Source organism: Rutilus rutilus (assembly GCF_951802725.1).
Source record: "Rutilus rutilus genome assembly, chromosome: 1".
NCBI lineage: Eukaryota > Metazoa > Chordata > Actinopteri > Cypriniformes > Leuciscidae > Rutilus > Rutilus rutilus.
The window spans coordinates 18,825,064-18,846,603 of NC_140209.1; the positions used below are offsets into that span (position 1 = coordinate 18,825,064).

The following is a 21,540-nucleotide window of genomic DNA, read 5'->3' on the forward strand; positions in this document are numbered from 1 at the left end:
AGTTTTCTCTTAGGACAGAAGACAAAATTACCAATCCAGTTTATTCCAGTTTGGCAAACCAGCAGTTGGTTATTATAACCCAACTGGGTAGTTTATGAGAGGGTGCATCATTTCTGCTGTCAGTGAAATTTAACACCATATTCATATGGAAACCATCAGCAGGGTGTTAAAGAAACACAGACTCAGTGTTAGAGTTAATTCGATACTTAAATGATTAATTGTGTGATGATTGTTTGATTATTGAAGACACCTGATGTTAATGAGCAGAATCACTGAAGAAAAGAGAAACACAAGAACTACAAATGTCAACAAATTTCAACCACAGCTTTAGATGAAATCAACTGAAAATACATTAAATATCTTTTATTACAAACCAGACTGACTTTATTTCTGTCATTTGTCTACAGGTCTTTTTGATAACTAACAGAGGTTTAGATCTTGATGGTTTATTGTAAATATTTGGTCACCATTATGGTGATCAGTGTTTCATTTAGTTGTGCAGTTTGACTCTTGACATTTTATGTGAGTTTGTGGTTTTTTGTAGCAGTGTTGACAAAACACATCATTTGTTGCAAAGGAAGCTTATACAAAAATGATCAGATGATATAGTTTTCATCATCATAAAGAAAAATGTTTGACTAAATTTATAACTGACCAAACCTGCACTGTTAGACCTTACCAGTTTTTTTATTACAGTAAAATAATGGCAACAGTAATGTTGTAAAAACTGATGTAAAAAAAAAGAGGGGGAAATGAAAACTAATTTCACTTGGAGAAACCGACTGCCTTAATCGACCAACTGTCATTTAAATGTATTAACAGCGTCGGCGCTGTGGTGGGGCATTCGAGGGCCGTGCCCCCCCTAGTGGTTATTGATGCCCCTCCTACCACAGGCCATGGCGTGGCCCAAATTTTTTTTTTATTTTTTTAATATATATATTAAATGTACAAATTGTAACTTACATGAAATAAAATTAAATGAATGGGGAAAAAGCATAATTTTGGTTGTTCACGACATGTTACTAGGCTTAGTCGTCAATGGTCAATGCTTATTGGTCGCTGAGTAAACTTGTTACATTTGATTTGCAGCGCGCAAAATCCATTTCAAGTTGTTGTTGTTTGAATCGAAAACAACAGTTTGTCCGTCTATATCATAGAAGTTAGCGGCTAACTAGCCTAATTCTCGACAAAAAATGGATTTACGAAAATGGTTAAGTCCTCCTCAGCCTCTTCCATCAGCAGACTCTGACACTCCGGCCACCACCACCAGTACCACGGTCTCTGAGAGCCGAGCTGGCCCTTCTGTTAATGCGAGCTCCAGACAACCGCCAACAGACTTAACTAGCGCAGCCATAGAGCAGCAATCTACACGCCCTCCAAGTCAGCGAACTGCGGTTGATGATATCGGGACTGACAGGCCTGTCCAAATTGTGTTAAAACAGTATCCTGTAACTGTTTACAGTGGTAAGGGGCGATCATTCGTTGATAAATGGTTTCACAACAGAGAGTGGTTGGAGTACAGTGTCAAGGCAGACGCAGCATTTTGTTTTTGCTGTCGGATGTTCAGCTGTACCAGAAAATCTGGAACATTGGATGCCTTCGCGAGTGTGGGCTATCGTCACTGGAAACATGCTATGGCCAAAGACCGTGGATTTCATAAACATGAAACTTCGAAGGACCACATGTCTTGCTATGCAATGTGGAAGGAGAGGGAGAAGCGTCGTAATACGGGGAATGAGGTATCAACCCTTGTAAATGCAGATCAACTAAGGAAAAACCGGTATTATGTGTCTTCATTAATAGATGTGGTTGGGTTCTTAGTTGAAAACCAGTTGCCACTACGGGGGAAGATTGACGCTTTTGATGACATGTCGGAGGGGGGGTCTGGACTTTTCCTGTCCATGCTTTATTACACCATCCAAAAGGATCATGAATTGGCTAATGTGGTGAAGACAATCCCTCGCAATGCCACTTACACCTGTCATGATATGCAAAATGAACTTATAAGAACACTCAGTGGTGACAGAGGCTATAGTGGAGGAAGTTGGTGACTCTTATTACACTCTGAAAGTTGATGGGACGCGTGACCCCACAGGATGTGAAAATATATCAATTGTGCTTCGATTTGTGAATGAGACTTACAAAGTGACAGAGCGTCTACTGTAGGGCTGGGCGATAATTCGATCTCGATACGGGATCGCGATAATATTCTGAACGATTTCGATAATATGATTGGGACGTATTATTCGATATCACATGAAAAACTAAGCGCAACAGTATCTGCCGGCTGCCGTATCTGCCGGCAGGGCACGCCCACTTCTCAGCGAGCACCGTGGCTACAGTAAACAGAAGGAGACTGAGAGAGAGGGAAAAAAGTTGTAAAAAGGATAAAAAAAAATGAGCGAAACTGAAGTTGAGGACAGCGAAAATAATGCCGAATGTGAAGGCGACATCACTACATAACTCGAGACCGAAGACATTGTTGAAAAAAAAGGTAACACGACGTCAATTGTGTGGACGCGTGGTTTGGATATGGCAGACAACTGACAAGCTGAGCCATATAGCATTAATTATCACAGGCGATCCCGATCCGTGATAATTAATGCGATATGGCTCAGCTTGTCAGTTAACTACGTCTCTGTGTTGTAAATGCTGCTCCATCTGAAAGCAGGTGATGGCGATTTACTACTAATCAAGGAACCGGCTTTACTGACGAGATGTGCCTAACAATGTCATGCGATATATCGCCCAGCCCTTGGTTTACTATGTTTACATATTTGTGCAATTTTGGCTCAGATTTCATTCTACTTATAAAACAATTCTAGAGATCTACCTTAATCTTACAGGTAGTATTTGTGCCAGGGCCATGTTTACTCTTTTTGTAGGCTACTTGAGATGTTCACTGTCCAGCCAAAGCAATTTGATGTGATAGTTGTCACAGCTGTTAGTTTATATACAATGTTTCAATAAGTAAAAGTTTGTATTATTGTATAAAGGGAGATGACTCATGTTTGCAATTACAAATGATGTGCACAACCTTTTATTTTTGTATTTTTCAATACCTCCAAATAAGCTGCTCTCTTGACCAATAGAAAGATTCATAAATGTGGGAGTGTAATGTGAATCCTTTGGCTGCATGAAGACCTTAACAAAAATATTTTGTGCTCATTATTGAAAGGCATATTGTTTAATTTTTTATGTTATTAAACTTTATTCTAAAGTTTCAGTGAATATCTTGTTTCTTCAAGCTTCAGGATGTCCCTTACACTGGCAGCATCTGCAAAAACTACATATCGTGATAAGAATCGAGATCGATCAATATGGAAAAACATATCGTGATAAAAAAAAATTCCATATCGCCCAGCCCTAGTCTACTGTGCATCGCTACGGCTCAGAAAGGTGACGCACAGACATTAACTGACACCGTTCTGACTGAGCTTAACAAAGTTGGCCTGGATAGCTCAAAAATTCTGAGTCAGGTATATGACGGAGCTGCGCTTATGTCGGGGAAACGTGGTGGTGTTCAGAAAATTCTACAGGACAGACTTGGACGTGAGATACCTTACGTGCACTGCCTAAACCATCAGTTGCATTTGGTCGTGGTTCATACTATGTCTTCAGAGTCCGCACTTTTGGAGTTTTTTGAAGTGTGCGATTCCCTATACAAGTTCTGTAGAAAGCCAACGGTTGCTATGCATTATAAAGGTGCGCATCTTAAGCGTCTTCTGGAGCAGAGATGGACAGGGCATCTTGCCACAGTCTCAGTCATTCTTAAGTCATTTCTGAGAGTAAGTCGTTTGTTCATTTCACTTATTGAAGCCAGCCCTGGCTTTCATGATAAGGCCTACTAAGCAGGTGAATTGTTGATGAATGTTTGCTGGGTATACATTATCTGCATTTGTGTTTTATACTTGGCTGCTTGTAAGATATATAAGTAAAGCGAGGCGGTTGTATTACATGGTTAACTACAAAATAAATCAATCATTTGACACAAAATATTGATTTAAAAAGGTTTATTTATTTAAAAACTATTGTATTGCTTCCGCTAAAGAAAATAGTCCGTTCCGTCTCTACGGTTAGAATCCTGCGTCCATAGCAACGCTCTGTTTTTCATGGCAACGTGTGTTATACTTAGCAGCGGCTGTTATCAAGAAAGAACAGACCGCATTATACATTAGGATTAAACCAAGCCATGTAATAATTAATATTAATAATAATAAACGTGTTTAGTTTTATATAGGATTTCTGCTGTGTTGGACTATGATGTCGCCACTGCGTCAAAATATTTGTCAAACGTCAGTGCCCCCCCGCCGATGACCCAATGCCCCTCCAGTAGATCTGCCCTGGCGCCGACTCTGTGTATTAACTATGTATTGTTGTATGTAATGTATTAAGTTTATGTTGATTTGAAGAATCAGTTTTTCATTAGCTACAGTCAGAATTATAAAGTAAATCTGGTTAGTAATAAGTGAAGCTGGTAATGCTGTTTGCTAATGCCTCCATGAGGCGGCTGAGATAGCGCAGCGGCATTCTGAAAAAGAGCAGAGGAAACAGGCAAAAGGTTACGTTTTCTGAATATTGGGGACCGTGTGCTGGTGGCAAATAAAGGAGAAAGAGGGAAGAGGAAACTAGCGGATAAGTGGGACCCTGTGGTGTACTCTGTAGTAGACAGGAACCTGCAGAAGCACATTTACAAGCTAGAGGACGAGAAAGGGAATGTAAAAATAGTTCACAGGAACCTGGTGTTAGACATTTGTTTCCTACCAGTTGAATCGCCTGATTTGGAGGAAAGCATTCTGCTCTTTGCGGAAGATTCAGAGTGTGAGTCACGTAGCGTCAGAAGTGAGTCCTGTGCGGATGACTTGGAACCAACAGATCTGGAGGAGAGAACCAGGAGATGGATGAACGGGGACTCTGAAAGCCCTGAAGTTCAAGACTCTGTAAGCCCTGTAGTTCCAGATTCTGATGTTGAGGAAGCTGTGGGAACAGACCATTTCAGTTCGAAGGGAAAAGAGTCCAGTGACCAGTTGCACATCGAAGAGAATAGTAGCAGGGATCTCCCTCAGAGTGGAGCTGAATCCATCTCTTGATACCCAAGTTCCAGTTACTGCCGTTCAGGGTGTTAGGACATGGGCAGGTAGAGTTGTTAAGAAAGTGAACAGATTAATTGAGTCAATGGTTCAGAAACCTTTTTACCTCCAAGGTGTAGGAAGCTGGATCACAGGAATTGTTTCATAAATGTATTAATGGTTCAATAAAATTGTTAGATTTGGGTAGAAGCGTGGAATGATGGCACTTGGGCGGACCGCTCCTGTTTGCCAGATCTGGGCCACAAGCAGGCCATAGCAATGCCACATGTCAGCCAAGAGCAAAGAAATAAACCAGAACTTGACCTTATCTGAGCCACAAAGTCTGTGTATATTAAATATGGAGTAATTTCAGCCTTAAAGGTCCCGTTCTTCGTGATCCCATCACTGTAAAAAATTTCTAACCCTCCCAAATCAAAAATTTCAAGTGACCGATAACATCTACATTTTTCAATTGGCCCAAGTGAAATTCTGTAAATTATAAAATTAAATAACGACAATTGAAATTACAATTGAAATTTACTGAATTTCACTTGGGCCAATTGAAAAATGTAGATGTTATCGGTCACTTGAAATTTTTGATTTGGGAGGGTTAGAAATTTTTTACAGTGATGTTTCAAACTTTAGTTAGTGTGTAATGTTGTTGTTAGAGTATATCTGTAAAATTCTAAAGCTCAAAGTTCAATGCCAAGCGAGATATTTTATTTAACAGAAGTCGCCTACAGTGAATGGCCAGTTTGGACTACATCCCTCTACTTCCTTCTTTAATGACGTCAGTAGAACAGTTTTTTGACTAACCTCCGCCCACAGGAATACACAAAAAAGGGGGCGTGGTCTTGTTGTGCTTCCATGGAGAAGAGGAAGAGTTGCGTTTGTAGAGTGTGTTTGTTGCCATGTCGTCGAGACGCTGTTATTTTCATTCCGGAGTCCAATCACCTTTGTTTGGCCTTCCCAGGGACGCTGTACTTAGAGATCAATGGTTACAATTTATGCGCATGCGCATGCCAGTCTCCACGTTATGGTAAGAGGCATACCTTTTAAAGGTATGCTTAAGGTAGCGCACGTTGCTTAAATCTTTCCGGGCAACGTGCGCTAAGCTGCTGTCGAATCACAACGTACATGAACTGCTGGCACAATCAGAACTCGTTACGTATTTCTGAAGGAGGAACTTTATAGAATAAGGAAGTCATCAGCCCGTTCTTAGGACAGTGAAAACAGCGGTATACAGATAAGTAAATTGTGTGGAAAATACTGTGTTTTTTTACACGCGAAACATGAACACATGTTATATTGCACACTGTAAACACAATCAAAGCTTCAAAAACACACGAAAAACGGGACCTTTAATAAGCCTGTTAACAAGCAGAATCACTGAAGGAAAGAAGAGAACAGAAAAAGAGACGAGCAGAAACACAAGAACTACAACTGACTCCAGACACAGTCTCAGATGAAATCAACTGAAGAGAAAAGAAGACATTAAATCTGTGAAGATCTCAGCAGAGGAGGATTAAACAACTCCACAAACAGCATTACCATCTTCACTACACGTCGTCTTGTTGAGCTATTTCTTGTATCAGCTGTTTGTTTTCTTCTAGTTATCTGTCTAAGTCATAGTCTAGTTAGTCACCATTGTCCTGTCTTGTTTTGCCCCCTCGTGGGCTTTGTTTTTCCTATTATTTGTATATAATAAACCGTGTGCTGTGACTACTGGCTGTGATTGGGTTCATTCCCTTCATCACCCTTCCAACATCATAACATATAGGCTATAAGGGATAATGTAGAGCGAGGCGGTTGTTATAGCGAATACAACCCCGACAGGCTGATCGGGACCCCGACGCGAAGCTATGACATAGCTACCCACCAAATAAATCAATAATTTGACACAAAATATTGATTTAAAAAGGAGTGTATTGATTTTAAAACGATTGTATTGCTTCCGCTAAAGAAAATAGTCTGTTCCGTCTCTACGGTTAGAATCCTGCGTCCATAGCAACGCTCTGTTTTTCATGGCAACGGTGTGTTTATACTTCGCAGCGGTCTGTTATCAAGAAATAACAGACCGCATACAACATTGGAATTCAACCAAGCCATGTAAGAAATATATATATATATATAATATATTTATCATCTAAACCAGGGGTGTCCAAACTCAGTCCTGAAGGGCCACTGTCCTGCAGAGTTTAGCTCCAACCCCAATTAAACACACCTGAACCAGATAATCAGACCTTGATTATCTGGTTCAGGTGTGTTTAATTGAGGTTGGAGCTAAACTCTACAGGACAGTGGCCCTCCAGGACTGAGTTTGGACACCCCTGATCTAAACTATATCATCTGATCATTTTTGTATACGCTTCCTTTGCAACAAGTTATGTGTTTTGTCAACACTGTTACAAAAACCACAAACTCACATAAAAAGCCAAGAGTCAAACTGCCCAACTAAAGGAAACACTGATCACCATAATGGTTTCTCTTTTCTTCAGTGATTCTGCTCATTAACATCAGGTGTCTTCAATAATCAAACAATCAGCACTCAATTAATCACTTAAGTATCGAATTAACTCTAACACTGAGTCTGTGTTTCTTTAACACCCTGCTGATGGTTTCCATATGAACACAGTGTTAAATTTCACTGACAGCAGAAATGATGCACCCTCTCATAACCTACCCAGTTGGGTTATAATAACCAACTGCTGGTTTGCCAAACTGGAATAAACTGGATTGGTAATTTTGTCTTCTGTCCTAAGAGAAAACGTCTTGAGGTGAGTTAAGGTTTCTGCAAATCATGCTTAATAAGCTGGATGTCCTTCCTCTGTTGTTTATGATGTTGTCTTCTTCTAGCACTCTTTCTCTTCTTCATCTCTTTCAACACGTTCTCTTCACGCCCATGTTATCCTCTTGATAATCTCTGTGGTTGATTACAAAACATTAAGTTCAAGAACTTATCTTTCAAAACTTTTGCTCATCTCATCCTGCTCTACAAAAAAGAAGTGAAATACATTTGTTTCTACATTAACTTGATAACATTAACATATTTTAAGAAATACAGGTTCTTTCCAAGCCGCATTAAAGCATCTTTATATGGCATTAACTTAAAAGCAAGCAAATAATATTTCTTTGAAACAGGTAAATAGCAATATCAATTTCCAAAACACATTCATCAGCTGGAGAAAAATCATTCTGAAAGTGTTTCCAACAATATCGCTTCTCTATGCCTATTTTCGTTGTGGTGTGAACTCTACTATCTTTGATATTTAGAACGATCTTAAGAACTATATCTTTATCGTTATCTTAATAGTTATCGTCCTTGGTGTGAACGGGCAAACAATTCCCCATCATAAGTACACATTGATGGCCTAAGACACGAAACGAGCGGTTTGTGTGAGAAAGCGAACAGTATTTATATCGTTGTTATCTCTTGAACACAGCACACGTCCAAATGATCTGACGGCGCGGGCGGGTATAGATCTATATATATATGTCGCCTTGGCTACTGCAGTTCATTGGAACGAAACCGTAGCCAAGGCGACATCTATGTATATATCTATACCCGCCCGCGCCGTCAGATCATTTGGACGTGTGCTGTGTTCAAGAGATAACAACGATATAAATACTGTTCGTTTTCTCACACAAACCGCTCGTTTCGTGTCTTAGGCCATCAATGTGTACTTATGATGGGGAATTGTTTCATTTGGACGATGGGGAATTGTTTTAATTTGGACTCTGTGCTTGTGCTTTGAGACAGTGACCATAGACCTGCATTATATTACTGACAGACAAGAACGGTTTGACCTAAAAATATCAAAATTGAAACTACTGCGGAAACAAAGACACCTACATCTTGGATGCCCTTGAGGTAAGCTAAAACATATCAAAAATGTATTTCAAAGTGAACTATCCCTTTAAACAAACACCGAACAGAGGAGAAAAGAGAATGCGACAGAACTCGTACTAAAACATTTAGGAGATGGAGAGAACTGAGGGATTTGAAATGTTGTAAAAGCGAAGTGGAGATGATGGTGTTTTTATTACTCTAAGGTGTTTTATTGAAGAGATAGACTGTCTAACAGAGTTCACTGTAAAGCATCTATTGTGAAGCGTCGTCTTCATCTGCACTGTCATGCAAAGCCGAAGCACGACCACAACAATGTCGCATGCCTTTTTGTGTTTTAACCGGTAAAGGGACAATAGTTACATACTGTACCTTAAAATTCTTAATTTAATTACATGAAAGGTCATTAATGGTAAAAATGAAATAAAAAAATAATAACACACAAAACTTCCCTTTAACAGGCTGTTCATCAGGATGGTCTGCCTATGGATGCAGATGCTTCAGGTTTTTCAATCAAGCTCACACGTGGATTGATGCCGAGGTATGATACATTCATCTTCTAATATGACATAACAATCATAAACGAATATTCTTGGTTAAATACAACTTAAGCTCTGTAAACATCTCTGACACCTGTCAATTATCGCAGGAAAATAATTGCAACTTGTTCCTCAGTTTAAAAACAAACATATGTTAACAGTAAATAAATTACAATGGAGCTCTAGGAAGATACAGACACAACACATCATGAGAGTAGTGTGTTAGGATCACTTAAAAACTAGATTAGTTATATCTAATCTATATACAGTATAAGCAGAACCTTTTCTACAAAAGTAGTCCCGCCTCAAAAGGCAGAATTTAGACTTCACCCGTAAAATAATACATTTGAAGGCATGTCACAGATTTTGGAAAATTAATTTAAAATAACATTTTTTTTTATAAATAGTGGTGTTTGTTCATGTCTCCGCCTCTACAGAAAAGCTGATTGGGCCATGATGGGAAGCTTGCTTCTGTTCACAGCCTTGAGGAGTACACTTTTGTACAGAACCTGATTAGATCCGAAACTAGTGCCACAACTCGTGCCTGGATCGGAGGCCATGATGCTGTTCAGGGGCCGTATTCACAAAGAATTTTAAGGCTAAAAGTAGCTCCTAACTGGCGAATTTAGGAGCAACTCCTAAAAATAATGGGCGTGTCTCTCGTAACTTTAGGACTCCTAATTTTTTTTGACTAAGAGTAATTCACAAAGCATTTTAGTCCTAAAAGTAGCACCTAAGCCTGGGACAGCTTAAAAGAAGTCGAGAGGACTCCTAACTCACTAAGACCTATTCACAAACCGCTTTTTGTGGCATTTCACGTTGCGATGTTTTCAAATGCGTATGCGACGGTTACAGGAGCTTCCAATCGCGAGGGAACAATTTTTTTTGCATTGTAGGCATAACTAGGGATGCAATAACGCCACCAACAACAACCAAAACTAGGCTACTCATTGCATGTAAACTAATTGTAACGTTTGATTGTGAATCAAATTAAAATGTTCTTCTCTTTGCAAACGTAGGCAGAGGCATATAGTGACAGATTAATTCAATAATGTTGCAAAGATATTGCATCAATACATATGTTTCATTAGGCTACTAGGCTATTTGTTTTTCCTTACTCTTTATTCATTTAGGCTATTTATTCAGTTATTCATCATCTTCCGTCCTTCGCACTACTTGTGTAGCGCACGCATTCTCAGACCTGTCACCTGTCAATCATCATCGTAGGGGAGGGGTTTGGAATCATTCCCACTTTACAATCATCAGCCAATCAAGGTGGTCACTTCAGTCAAGCTCGTGCATGAGTAATGACGTCATCCATAGCAACGAAGACTCACTCTTAGTTTAGGAGTTGTCATTTTTCTTTACTAAGAGTAGGTCTGAAAGGCGTTGTGAATAACTTTTAAGAGAAAACTCCTAGCTAAAATCTTTTAGTGCAATTTAGGAGTACTCCTAGTGGTAAGATAAAATGCTTTGTGAATACGGCCCCAGGTATGCAATTCTTTTTTTGATCATACTTTTTGTGCTACTGGGCATTAACAGTTACATTTACATTAAAACAAATTTGACATTAAAACATTTTTCAAAATGCATGAAGATAGTGTTTTTATAATTTTTTATTTTATATATATTTTTTTTGTCCTCCGAATAGTTAGTTTAGGGCATTGGCAACCATGAGATGGGCACCGCTCACCATGATCATGACATACTCGAGTGTTTGTATTGTGAAACTTGATGTGAAATAGATGGCTGATATGATAATTAATTTAGCCCTGCCTTAAATATTTTTCACATGTTCTTTACTGATACCCTTTTTGTGAAGTAATTTCTATTCATTTCTGTTTAGATTTCTGACATTTTTAAAGTGGAGATGGGGTTAGGGTTCATGAGGAATCATATTTTAGATGAATAAAGATAAAATTAAGCTTTGTAAGCTGTGGACATAAACACAACTCTGTTCACAGGAGGGAGATTGGCTCTGGAGTGATGGATCCAAAATGAAATTTAAAATATGGTCGCCTGGAAATCCCAGTAACTATGCTGGAAATGAGCACTGCCTTGAGATGAACTATGACAGTAAGTAACTGATGTTAATGCTCAAACTATCTAAATAAACATTCATTCTTTTTTTTTTCATAATACACAAATGATAAAAACAACTATTTTGTTCTATCTTGCAACAGATGGCAACTGGAATGATGACGTATGTTCTGACAAGAAGCCATTTGTGTGTGTGAAATGAACAATCAATGTAGAAGAAACAAGCTACTTTGACTCATTTACTTCCCTTTAGAAATGTTCAATGGAGGTAATAAATGTGTTTTAAAGAAGGTTAATTGTGTTTGTTTGATTGTGTTTTGTGAATGATAAGTTAATGACTCAGTGACACCTGTTAAATACTATTTTATAATTTGGGTATCACTCCACACTTTCTCTTTTCACACTAACACACGTTAGAATGAGTAATTTGACATCCTAAAATGGCTACCAACAGTAAAACAAAACCCCAAAACACTAGATTGCTAGAATAAATCCCACAAATAAATAAATAATGAAACAAGTAAAATGAAAATAGAAACCAGAAAGTAGAAACCAGGGGCCGTATTCACAAAGCATTTTATCTTACCACTAGGAGTACTCCTAAATCGCACTAAAAGATTTTAGCTAGGAGTTTTCTCTTAAAAATTATTCACAACATCTTTTAGACCTACTCTTAGTAAAGAAAAATGACAACTCCTAAACTAAGAGTCTTCGTTGCTATGGATGACGTCATTACTCATGCACGAGCTTGACTGAAGTGACCACCTTGATTGGCTGATGATTGTAACGCGGGAATGATTCCAAACCCCTCCCCTACGATGATGAGTGACAGGTGACAGGTCTGAGAATGCGTGCGCTACACAAGTAGTGCGAAGGACGGAAGATGATAAATAACTGAATAAAAAGCCTAAATGAATAAAGAGTAAGGCAAAACAAATAGCCTAGTAGCCTAATGAAACATATGGATTGATGCAATATCTTTGCAACATTATTGAATTAATCTGTCACTATATGCCTCTGCCTACATTTGCAAAGAGAAGAACATTTTAATTTGATTCACAATGAAAAGTTACAATTAGTTTACATGCAATGAGTAGCCTAGTTTTGGTTGTTGTTGGTGGCGTTATTGCATCCCTAGTTATGCCTACACTGCAAAATTGTTCCCTCGCGATTGGAAGCTCCTGTAGCCGTCGCGTAGCCTATGCATTTCAAAACATCGCAACGTGAAATGCCACAAAAAGCGGTTTGTGAATAGGTCTTAGTGAGTTAGGAGTCCTCTCGACTTCTTTTAAGCTGTCCCAGGCTTAGGTGCTACTTTTAGGGCTAAAATGCTTCGTGAATTACTCTTAGTCAAAAAAATGAGGAGTCCTAAAGTTACGAGAGACACGCCCATTATTTTTAGGAGTTGCTCCTAAATTCACCAGTTAGGAGCTACTTTTAGCCTTAAAATTCTTTGTGAATACGGCCCCAGAGCGTTAATTGTGGTTTTAAACTACTCTTTATTGTCAGAACATATCATGACAAACACTTGCCAAACGGGTGAACATTTCACAAATCTGAGGTAGAACATTCAAACATTTGTCATTTTTTCCTTAACAAAATAAATATCTTAATAGAAAAATGAATTTCTTAGTTTCTGCATGTGCTAATGGGGGATATTGTTTCAATTCTTGAAACAGGTTTGTGTTGCCTGACTTTGATGGCATGTATCTTCAGCACAGTTTGCAGTGCAGGCTGCAATATTAATATTACATGTTGTAATGACAATCACTTTCGGGGAAAAATTAACTCAAATGAAGTGAATATTCATGAGTCTATGAATATGATTTGCTTATTTCAATTCAATTCAATTCAATTCAAATGTATTTGTATAGCGCTTTTCACAATACATATTGTTTCAAAGCAGCTTTACAGAAAGTGCATTTCAGAAATGTACATAGAGAAATACAGTTAGTTAATCATGTATTGATTTAGGGCATAAACATATCGCCAGCGTCGAGTCGTCTCTTCACGGGCGTCGAGTCGTCTCGTCACGGGCGTCGAGTCGTCTCTTCACGGGCGTCTCGTCTTATTGTCTACAAATATTAAATTACCCAAAGAGGGAATATTTAATCATTTAAGGGTAACCTTTACCAGAATTAATTTCAGTTATCTGAACAATCTGTTCGTCCCGCGAACTGGATGCTAGACTTCCTTATCAAATATCAATAAAAGTACCCTTCTTATAAACTCCAAGAAAGATTAATTTTCTGATCAGGAAAAATACAATTTAGGTTACTGAAATAGTAACAATAAAATAAAGCTTCGTAGCTTAGATCATACGATTTCAGGGACTTCGATTTGGTGAGCAATAAAGCCATTAGTGAGAAATGAGCAATGAACCATTGGTGAGCATGAACACCATCAGATCACTTTTTTTCTTTGTTCATCTGGCAGTTATAACTCAGATACAGCAGACAAACAAAATCTAAAGTTAATAATATAAGGGTCAAGAGTCCAACTAAAGCAAACAATGATCCCAAAACAGATCCACAAGAGCAGGGGCGCACAGTGTCAGAGAGGTATGCAGCAACAATTTTGGCGCCCACAAATATAAATTAAATATAAATACAATTTTATTGTTTTATTTTTTTTACCATCACTTTGGCGCCCCCATGGTGCTGCCCCCCATGCCCCGCATATAGCGCATGCCCACTTTTTGCGCCACTGCATAAGAGCGTTATTTCAAACAGGTTTGGCTTATAATCAATATTTAATTACAAACAAAGTTAATGATGTATCATTTAAAATTATACATAGAATTTACCCAGTTAAACTTTGTGAAATTCACAACTGACTGATTTAAAATGCACTTTTTTTTTTTTTTTTTTTGCGACAGTTGCGCTGAAACTGTGGTTCATGTATTTTTGTATTTTGCCCATTTGTAAGACCATTCTGGCAAAATGTGTGTGATTTTATCACTCAGAACATTGATGGCCAATTCGTGTTGTTTTGGAAACATCTATCTTTTGGAGAACTACAGAGACAAGACAAGTCAAGTCAAGTCAAGTCAAGTATATTTGTATAGTGCTTTTCACAATACAGATTGTATCAAAGCAGATTATTCAATTAAAATAATACAACAAGGTTTGTTTCTAGTGGAATTTATTGATTGATAAAATCAAATTAAATATCCCCAGAATATCCCCAACTGAGCAAGCCAAAGGCAACAGTGGCAAGGAACCGAAAAACTCCATCAAGTGACCTAATGGTGTCCTAAAACTCCATCAGGTGACCCAATGGAGAAAAAAAAACCTTGGGAGAACCCAGGCACAGTCGGGGGCCATTTCTCCTCTGGCGTTTATTAACTAGAGGCCGGATTGTAATTTGAACTGTAAGATTAAAAGTATTATATGAATGCCTGGCTGAAGAGATGGGTCTTTAATCTAGTTTTAAACTGGGAGAGCGAGTCTGAGCAACGAACACTATCAGGAAGGCTATTCCAGAGTTTTGGAGCTAAATGTGAAAATGCTCTCCCTCCTTTGGTGGTTCTGGATATCCTAGGTATGACCAAAAGCCTTGAATTAAGTGATCTTAAAGAGCGCGATGGATTATAGGGCGATAGAAGATCCGTTAAATAGACTGGAGCTAAGCCGTTTAGGGCTTTATAAGTCAGTAGCAATACCTTGTAATTAATACGGAACTTTATAGGTAACCAATGCAGTGATGATAAAATCGGTGTTATATGATCATATTTTCTTGATCTAGTAAGAACTCTAGCGGCGGCATTCTGGACTAACTGTAGCTTGTTTATTGAGGATGCAGGACAACCGGCTAATAAAGCATTACAGTAATCTAGTCTCGAGGTCATGAATGCATGAACTAACTTTTCTGCATCAGAAACAGATAGCATATTACGTAGCTTAGCAATGTTTCTAAGGTGGAAAAAGACGTTTTTTGTAACATATGAAATATGATTTTCGAAAGACAGGTTGCAATCGAGTAACACCCAGGTCTTTTACTGTAGAGCAGAGCCATAGAGAGAAAGAGTTGCGACACTCCCATAGACCTCCGTTGTAAAAAATGGCGGCGCTTTTAACCGCCTACTTCCGGGATATGAAGATCGGAATAGTTCCAAACACTGTCATTTGGGCGTTGAACACCATTCACTTACATTGCTGCGCGTCGAGTTGTTCCAGAGTTAAGTTGCTGAAATATCGACCTCTTTTGAATTGTCAACTGTCTATATTGTTTCAGAGGCCCTTTGCGATGCTTATACTGGTCTTCATTTGTACATGCACAGCGTAATTATTTATATTTTATGTTGGTTGTTTCAACCAATTTTCAAGCACTGCATGCTAGCTAGTTAGCTAGCGCGACTTCGTCAGCTAAGAGTTCGGTAATGAATCGCTGCCACCTTTATAGCAACTTTTATTTAATTAAATTTTTTTGGGATATACTAACTTTTCATTATGTTTTATTGTCTTGAGTGAAGCGGCTTGTGAGAACAATGCTGGACCTCTAGGATTGTTATGGCCATCACCAGTCCTGTCTGTTTCATGGATCACCTGCCCCTGGTTTTTGTTTTTCTTGTTCACACACACTCACACAAGCACACATTTTTGTTGTCTGTCATTGTTTAATAAAAAATATTTTATTTGAAAACCTTCATTTGTATCAGCCATGCTTACATTCGTTTTTAATCTGTTATAGTTTTGATAATGTGTATGGCTTAATCTTAAAATAATATTCTCTTAACATGATAATGTTTCACGTTGTGGTCCTGGGGGTGGCCACTTTCATCAGAAGAAGTGAGCTAGCTTCTAGTGAATTCTGAACGGACCGCCACTGCAGACCTCTTTGCGTGCTCAAAGGTAGGCTAATGGCTGAATCAAAATTTATAAACAAAATCACGGGAATCAATAGCCTAATACAGCCCAGTTGTGCTAAAATAAATATCATGAGACGTCTGTCATCAGATGAATGATATGGAAAAGTTAAGTTAGAGCCGCTAAAGCCAGTGCTACTACCCATGCGAACATGAACACTAAGCTTTTCCCTCCAAAAATATAGCCTAAAACTTATCTCCAAATGCAAAATTGACATTAACAAAATGCAATAATGCAATAACAGCTGAAAAAGTACTTGGGTGTGTGTTTTATTTTATATTTACCGTTCAATAATGCAATTGCTGCTGTCTGTCCCATAGAAGAACATGACAGCCAGCGTATGTTTTGGAACTATAGAGCTGGTAAGTCCCGCCCCTTCCGTAAAACCCCGCTGGACCTCTAGGTTGAAAAATCGTCAATGCAAGTGAATGGGAGAAAATAATTATTTTCTGGTCCCGTTTGAATTGTGCCATGAATGTGAACATATGTTGTCTGTGAATTTTTTATATAATCTTTCATGTTACGAGTTTGACAGTATATGGTATGATTATTCGGCTAGCAGTTGTGGAAAAGACATAACGAGAAAGACTACATGTCGCCTATGTGACGTCACCCCATAAAGTTGACTTACCCGTGGTTTTCACCAACTTCAACGATTTTGTCCTCTCCCTGAAAGAAGGCGGTGAAGTGCACCAAAGACACAGTCATGTTTAGCGGGATCCGTGAGCTAGTCCGTGTGCTAGTGGTGTTGACGTTTCAAACGCGTCGAGAGTTGTAGTCCACAAAGTGCTCTCACACAAAGTCTAACCATATCAAACTTCTACCCGCTAAATTGTATCATTCTTTACACGGAAAGTTATATAAAAAATTCACAGACAACATATGTTCACATTCATGGCACAATTCAAACGGGACCAGAAAATAATTATTTTCTCCCATTCACTTGCATTGACGGTTTTTCAACTTTGAGGTCCAGCGGGGTTAGCGAAGGGGGCGGGACTTACCAGCTCTATTGGGGCTTACATGAACCACGTGACAGCCATAGCGGCGACATCAAAGAGTGTCGCAACTCTTTCTCTCTATGGCTCTGCTGTAGAGGATAAAGTAACAGGACATCCTAGATCCTACTATATTAAAGGTGTATTGCGAGAGATAAGCAGTCAGGTTTATAATACATTGCATTTAATATGTTTTACATCATTTAAGAAAGTAATTGAGCTTTATATTGATCAATCCGATTTTTTATGAAGAAAAAAGCAGTTCAAACTTTGAAAATGTATAAATGTGTGTCAATGTCTTTATGTAGTTCTACATTAATCCCCCTAGTGTTACATTTGTTTTGTTTTATTGTATACTGTAGTGTAACATACTCATCTTTTTTGGTAACAGTAATAAAAAACTACCCCCAAAAGAAGGGTTCAGCCAGAGCCCCTCTACATTCTCTGGTTCAGCCTTTGGATTGGGACATCCTTCGTCGCGCCGCTGTGACGCAATCACACTTCAAATGCGCCCACACACACACACACACACAGAGTTTCAGCGTCGTCTTCTGAGGTGAGGAGAGCAGTTTACGGTATTTCTCATATTTACACAACTTTCAAACACACTTTATACAGTTTGATCAAGCGACAGACTCATTTCTGTATTGTTTTCATCGATCACAGCGATACTTGTGCGTCTTTTCTGGCGTCTTCCTACTGAAATAAACATTTAGTGCAGCAGCAGCGAGCATGAGGAGAATATGTTGAGTTCATTCAGACCTGAGCGATTTTGTGTTCGTTTGTGTGATTGTCTCGATGTTTGTGTGAGAACTGTTACTAAATGTAAAAGTTTGAGATCTGTGAGGGGAATGGGAGGGGTAAGTGTGTTGCTGCTGTCGTTTCATTTACTCTCAACATCTTTGGATTAAATTTGGTATTTCTTTACTTTGCATTGTAAAAATAGACTGGAAAAGATACCGCTAAATACTTTACATTGAGCCTATAGGAAGCCATGTGAGACAATTTAAACCTGTATGCAAAAAATAATATATATATAACTATATTGCAATGAATGTAGTTATTGGAATGGTGGAATATATTTAGATTAATTTGGACATTTTATAGTTTAGTAGGGTAGTTATTTACCTGAGTGTCAACAGTGTTTGTGTTATTGATGTTTTGTCCATGTCATATTGTGAAAAATAACAGTATTGTCTTTCAATAGAGCAGTTTTACAGGCTTTTATCATCTATCCTGACTCAAATAATGTGTTTCTAACAGCAAACACTCAGAATAAAATGAGATGATCTGCTGATGATCCTGAATGGCTTGTTGAATGAGTGTTGATAGTCTGAGGCTCATCAATATTAACAGATCTGCTGAAAACACTCTTTATTTCATGACAATAGTTCCTGTTTTCACCTCATTTATTATGCTGATGTCTTCAGATCTCCTGTTAATTGACACTTAAAGCTAGGGCTGGGCGATATATCACACGATATTGTTATGCGCATCTCATCAGTAAAGCCGGTTCCTTGAGTAGTAAATCACCATCACCTGCTTTCAGATGGAGCGGCATTTACTACAAAGAGCCGTAGTTAACTGATATAAAAAATATATAAATCACACTTTTAGGCACACATAGACATAAAGATTCAGTCTATGCATCTCAACAATGGTGACGAGCAGAATATTCAATTAAGTCAAGTCAAGTCAAGTACATTTGTATAGCGCTTTTCACAATACAGATTGTATCAAAGCAGCTTCACAGTATTAAATTAAAATAATACAACAAGGTTTGTTTCTAGTGGAATTTATTGATAAAATCAAATTAGATATCCCCAGAATATCCCCAACTGAGCAAGCCAAAGGCAACAGTGGCAAGGAACCGAAAAACTCCATCAAGTGACCTAATGGTGTCCTAAAACTCCATCAGGTGACCCAATGGAGAAAAAAAAAACCTTGGGAGAACCCAGGCTCAGTCGGGGGCCAGTTCTCCTCTGGCGTTTATTAACTAGAGGCCGGATTGTAATTTGAACTGTAAGATTAAAAATATTATATGAATGCCTGGCTGAAGAGATGCGACTTTAATCTAGTTTTAAACTGGGAGAGCGAGTCTGAGCAACGAACAGTATCAGGAAGGCTATTCCAGAGTTTTGGAGCTAAATGTGAAAATGCTCTCCCTCCTTTGGTGGTTCTGGATATCCTAGGTATGACCAAAAGCCTCGAATTAAGTGATCTTAAAGAGCGCGATGGATTATAGGGCGATAGAAGATCTGTTAAATAGACTGGAGCTAAGCCGTTTAGGGCTTTATAAGTCAGTAGCAATACCTTGTAATTAATACGGAACTTTATAGGTAACCAATGCAGTGATGATAAAATCGGTGTTATATGATCATATTTTCTTGATCTAGTAAGAACTCTAGCGGCGGCATTTTGGACTAACTGTAGCTTGTTAATTGAGGATGCAGGACAACCGGCTAATAAAGCATTACAGTAATCTAGTCTCGAGGTCATGAATGCATGAACTAACTTTTCTGCATCAGAAACTGATAGCATGTTACGTAGCTTAGCAATGTTTCTAAGGTGGAAAAAGGCGGTTTTTGTAACATATGAAATACAATTTTCAAAAGACAGGTTGCAGTCTAGTATAACACCCAGGTCTTTTACTGTAGAGGATAAAGTAACAGGACATCCTACTATATTAAAGTTGTATTGCGAGAGGTTTTGTGGGCGGTTTTTTGAACCGATAAGTAGTACCTCTGTCTTGTCTGGATTTAATAAAAGAAAATTACGCGTCATCCAATCTTTTATATCTTTAACACACTCTGTCAATTTGGATAATTTAGCGTTTTCATCTGGCCGTGATGAAATATATATTTGAGTGTCATCAGCATAACAATGGAAACTAATTCCATGTTTCCTTATAATATTTCCAAGTGGCATCATATATACTGAGAATAATAGAGGGCCTAACACAGATCCCTGCGGCACTCCATAGTTTACTGGAGTTATGATCGATTTTTCTCCATTTAAATAGACAAAATGGTAGCGGTCAGATAAGTATGATCTAAACCAGCTTAATGCTTGTCCTTGAACACCAGTATAATTTTGTAGTCGATCTAAGAGTATTGTGTGATCTATAGTATCGAACGCAGCACTAAGATCAAGTAAAACTAGTATTGAGATACAGCCTTGGTCAGAAGCTAAAAGTAAATCATTTGTGATTTTAACGAGCGCAGTTTCAGTGCTATGGAAAAGTAAATTAGGAAAAGTAAATTGCATAGACAATTCAGATCATTATTTATTCATACCGCAATGCATGATGGGAGCCACAGACCTGCCAACCTGTACGCATTTTGCGTAGCGGATACGCATTTTGACTTCAAAGTACGCTGGTACGATTTGTTAGTCTAAACTACGCAAAAACCTGGTGACGCCTCTGCACACGCAGTCCTCAAATCAAGCAACAGCAAAAGAAGAAGAGTTCGACCAATCATAGCGCTGATTCATTCCCCAAATAGCAAGCGGGGATGATTGACAGATGCGTAAGGCCTATCATTAAAAAGAGACTGAATATCAACACCAATAAAGAATCCCGCTCGATCCGCCTTCCAATCCCGCGGCCCGTAGTCTGGCTGATTTCATAAGCAAGGACAGTACAGTAGTCACTGTACATCTGACTCCTGAAGGTAAACGGCCTGTGCTCGATGTGGAAAGTTGAAATATTGTACTGAGTTAACCTAATCCTATGGATTCGATGATCACACGGATCGCATGGATTATCTTAAAATACTCCGTTCTTCATGGTCACTCAGAAAAGAGGAAGACATCATTCAGCCATGCAAATAATAAAATGCTCAAGAAATGCTGAACAATAAATCTTAATAAACTTGAAATCGCTATGGCTTCGTGATTATGAAAGTGATGTGATTTGTGGATTACGGTAGGGTTGTGCCGATAGACGATAGTATCGTGTATCGACGATAGACAGAGATATCGCCGATGGCAGATGCCTTTGACGATATCAATACGATAATTGGCTCGTTTTCCTATTAATGTATTAAATTATTATTATTATTATTATTATTATTATGAAGCTAGTATAGTTACAATTATATTTGCCTTGCCTAAATTCATAACGACATCACCACATAACCACACTTGCGACATCACATAACCACACATGCGACGTCA

The 21,540-nt window shown here is 38.5% G+C and overlaps 1 protein-coding gene and 2 long non-coding RNA genes across 6 annotated transcripts in view; all 3 read left to right on the forward strand.

Annotated features, from left to right (window-relative positions):
- LOC311292364 (uncharacterized protein) overlaps positions 1–21,540 on the forward strand; it is a 78,871-nt gene that overhangs the window by 45,888 nt on the left and 11,443 nt on the right. The window contains exon 1 of one of the 4 annotated variants that reach the window (XM_084412037.1): positions 17,875–17,917. The exons of 1 other annotated variant lie outside the window; for it this stretch is intronic. The gene's annotated coding sequence lies outside the window, so the exon portion shown is untranslated. Of the gene's footprint in view, positions 1–17,874; positions 17,937–21,540 lie in introns of those variants that run through there. 2 more of the 4 variants (XM_084412039.1, XM_084412038.1) reach the window with 2 other exon arrangements.
- On the forward strand, positions 8,778–10,030 carry LOC311292839. Its single transcript, XR_014627822.1, has 3 exons — positions 8,778–8,940; positions 9,378–9,457; positions 9,893–10,030. It is a non-coding gene; the product is annotated as an uncharacterized lncRNA (long non-coding RNA).
- On the forward strand, positions 10,031–11,785 carry LOC311292814. The gene is made up of 2 exons (XR_014627810.1): positions 10,031–11,531; positions 11,639–11,785. It is a non-coding gene; the product is annotated as an uncharacterized lncRNA (long non-coding RNA).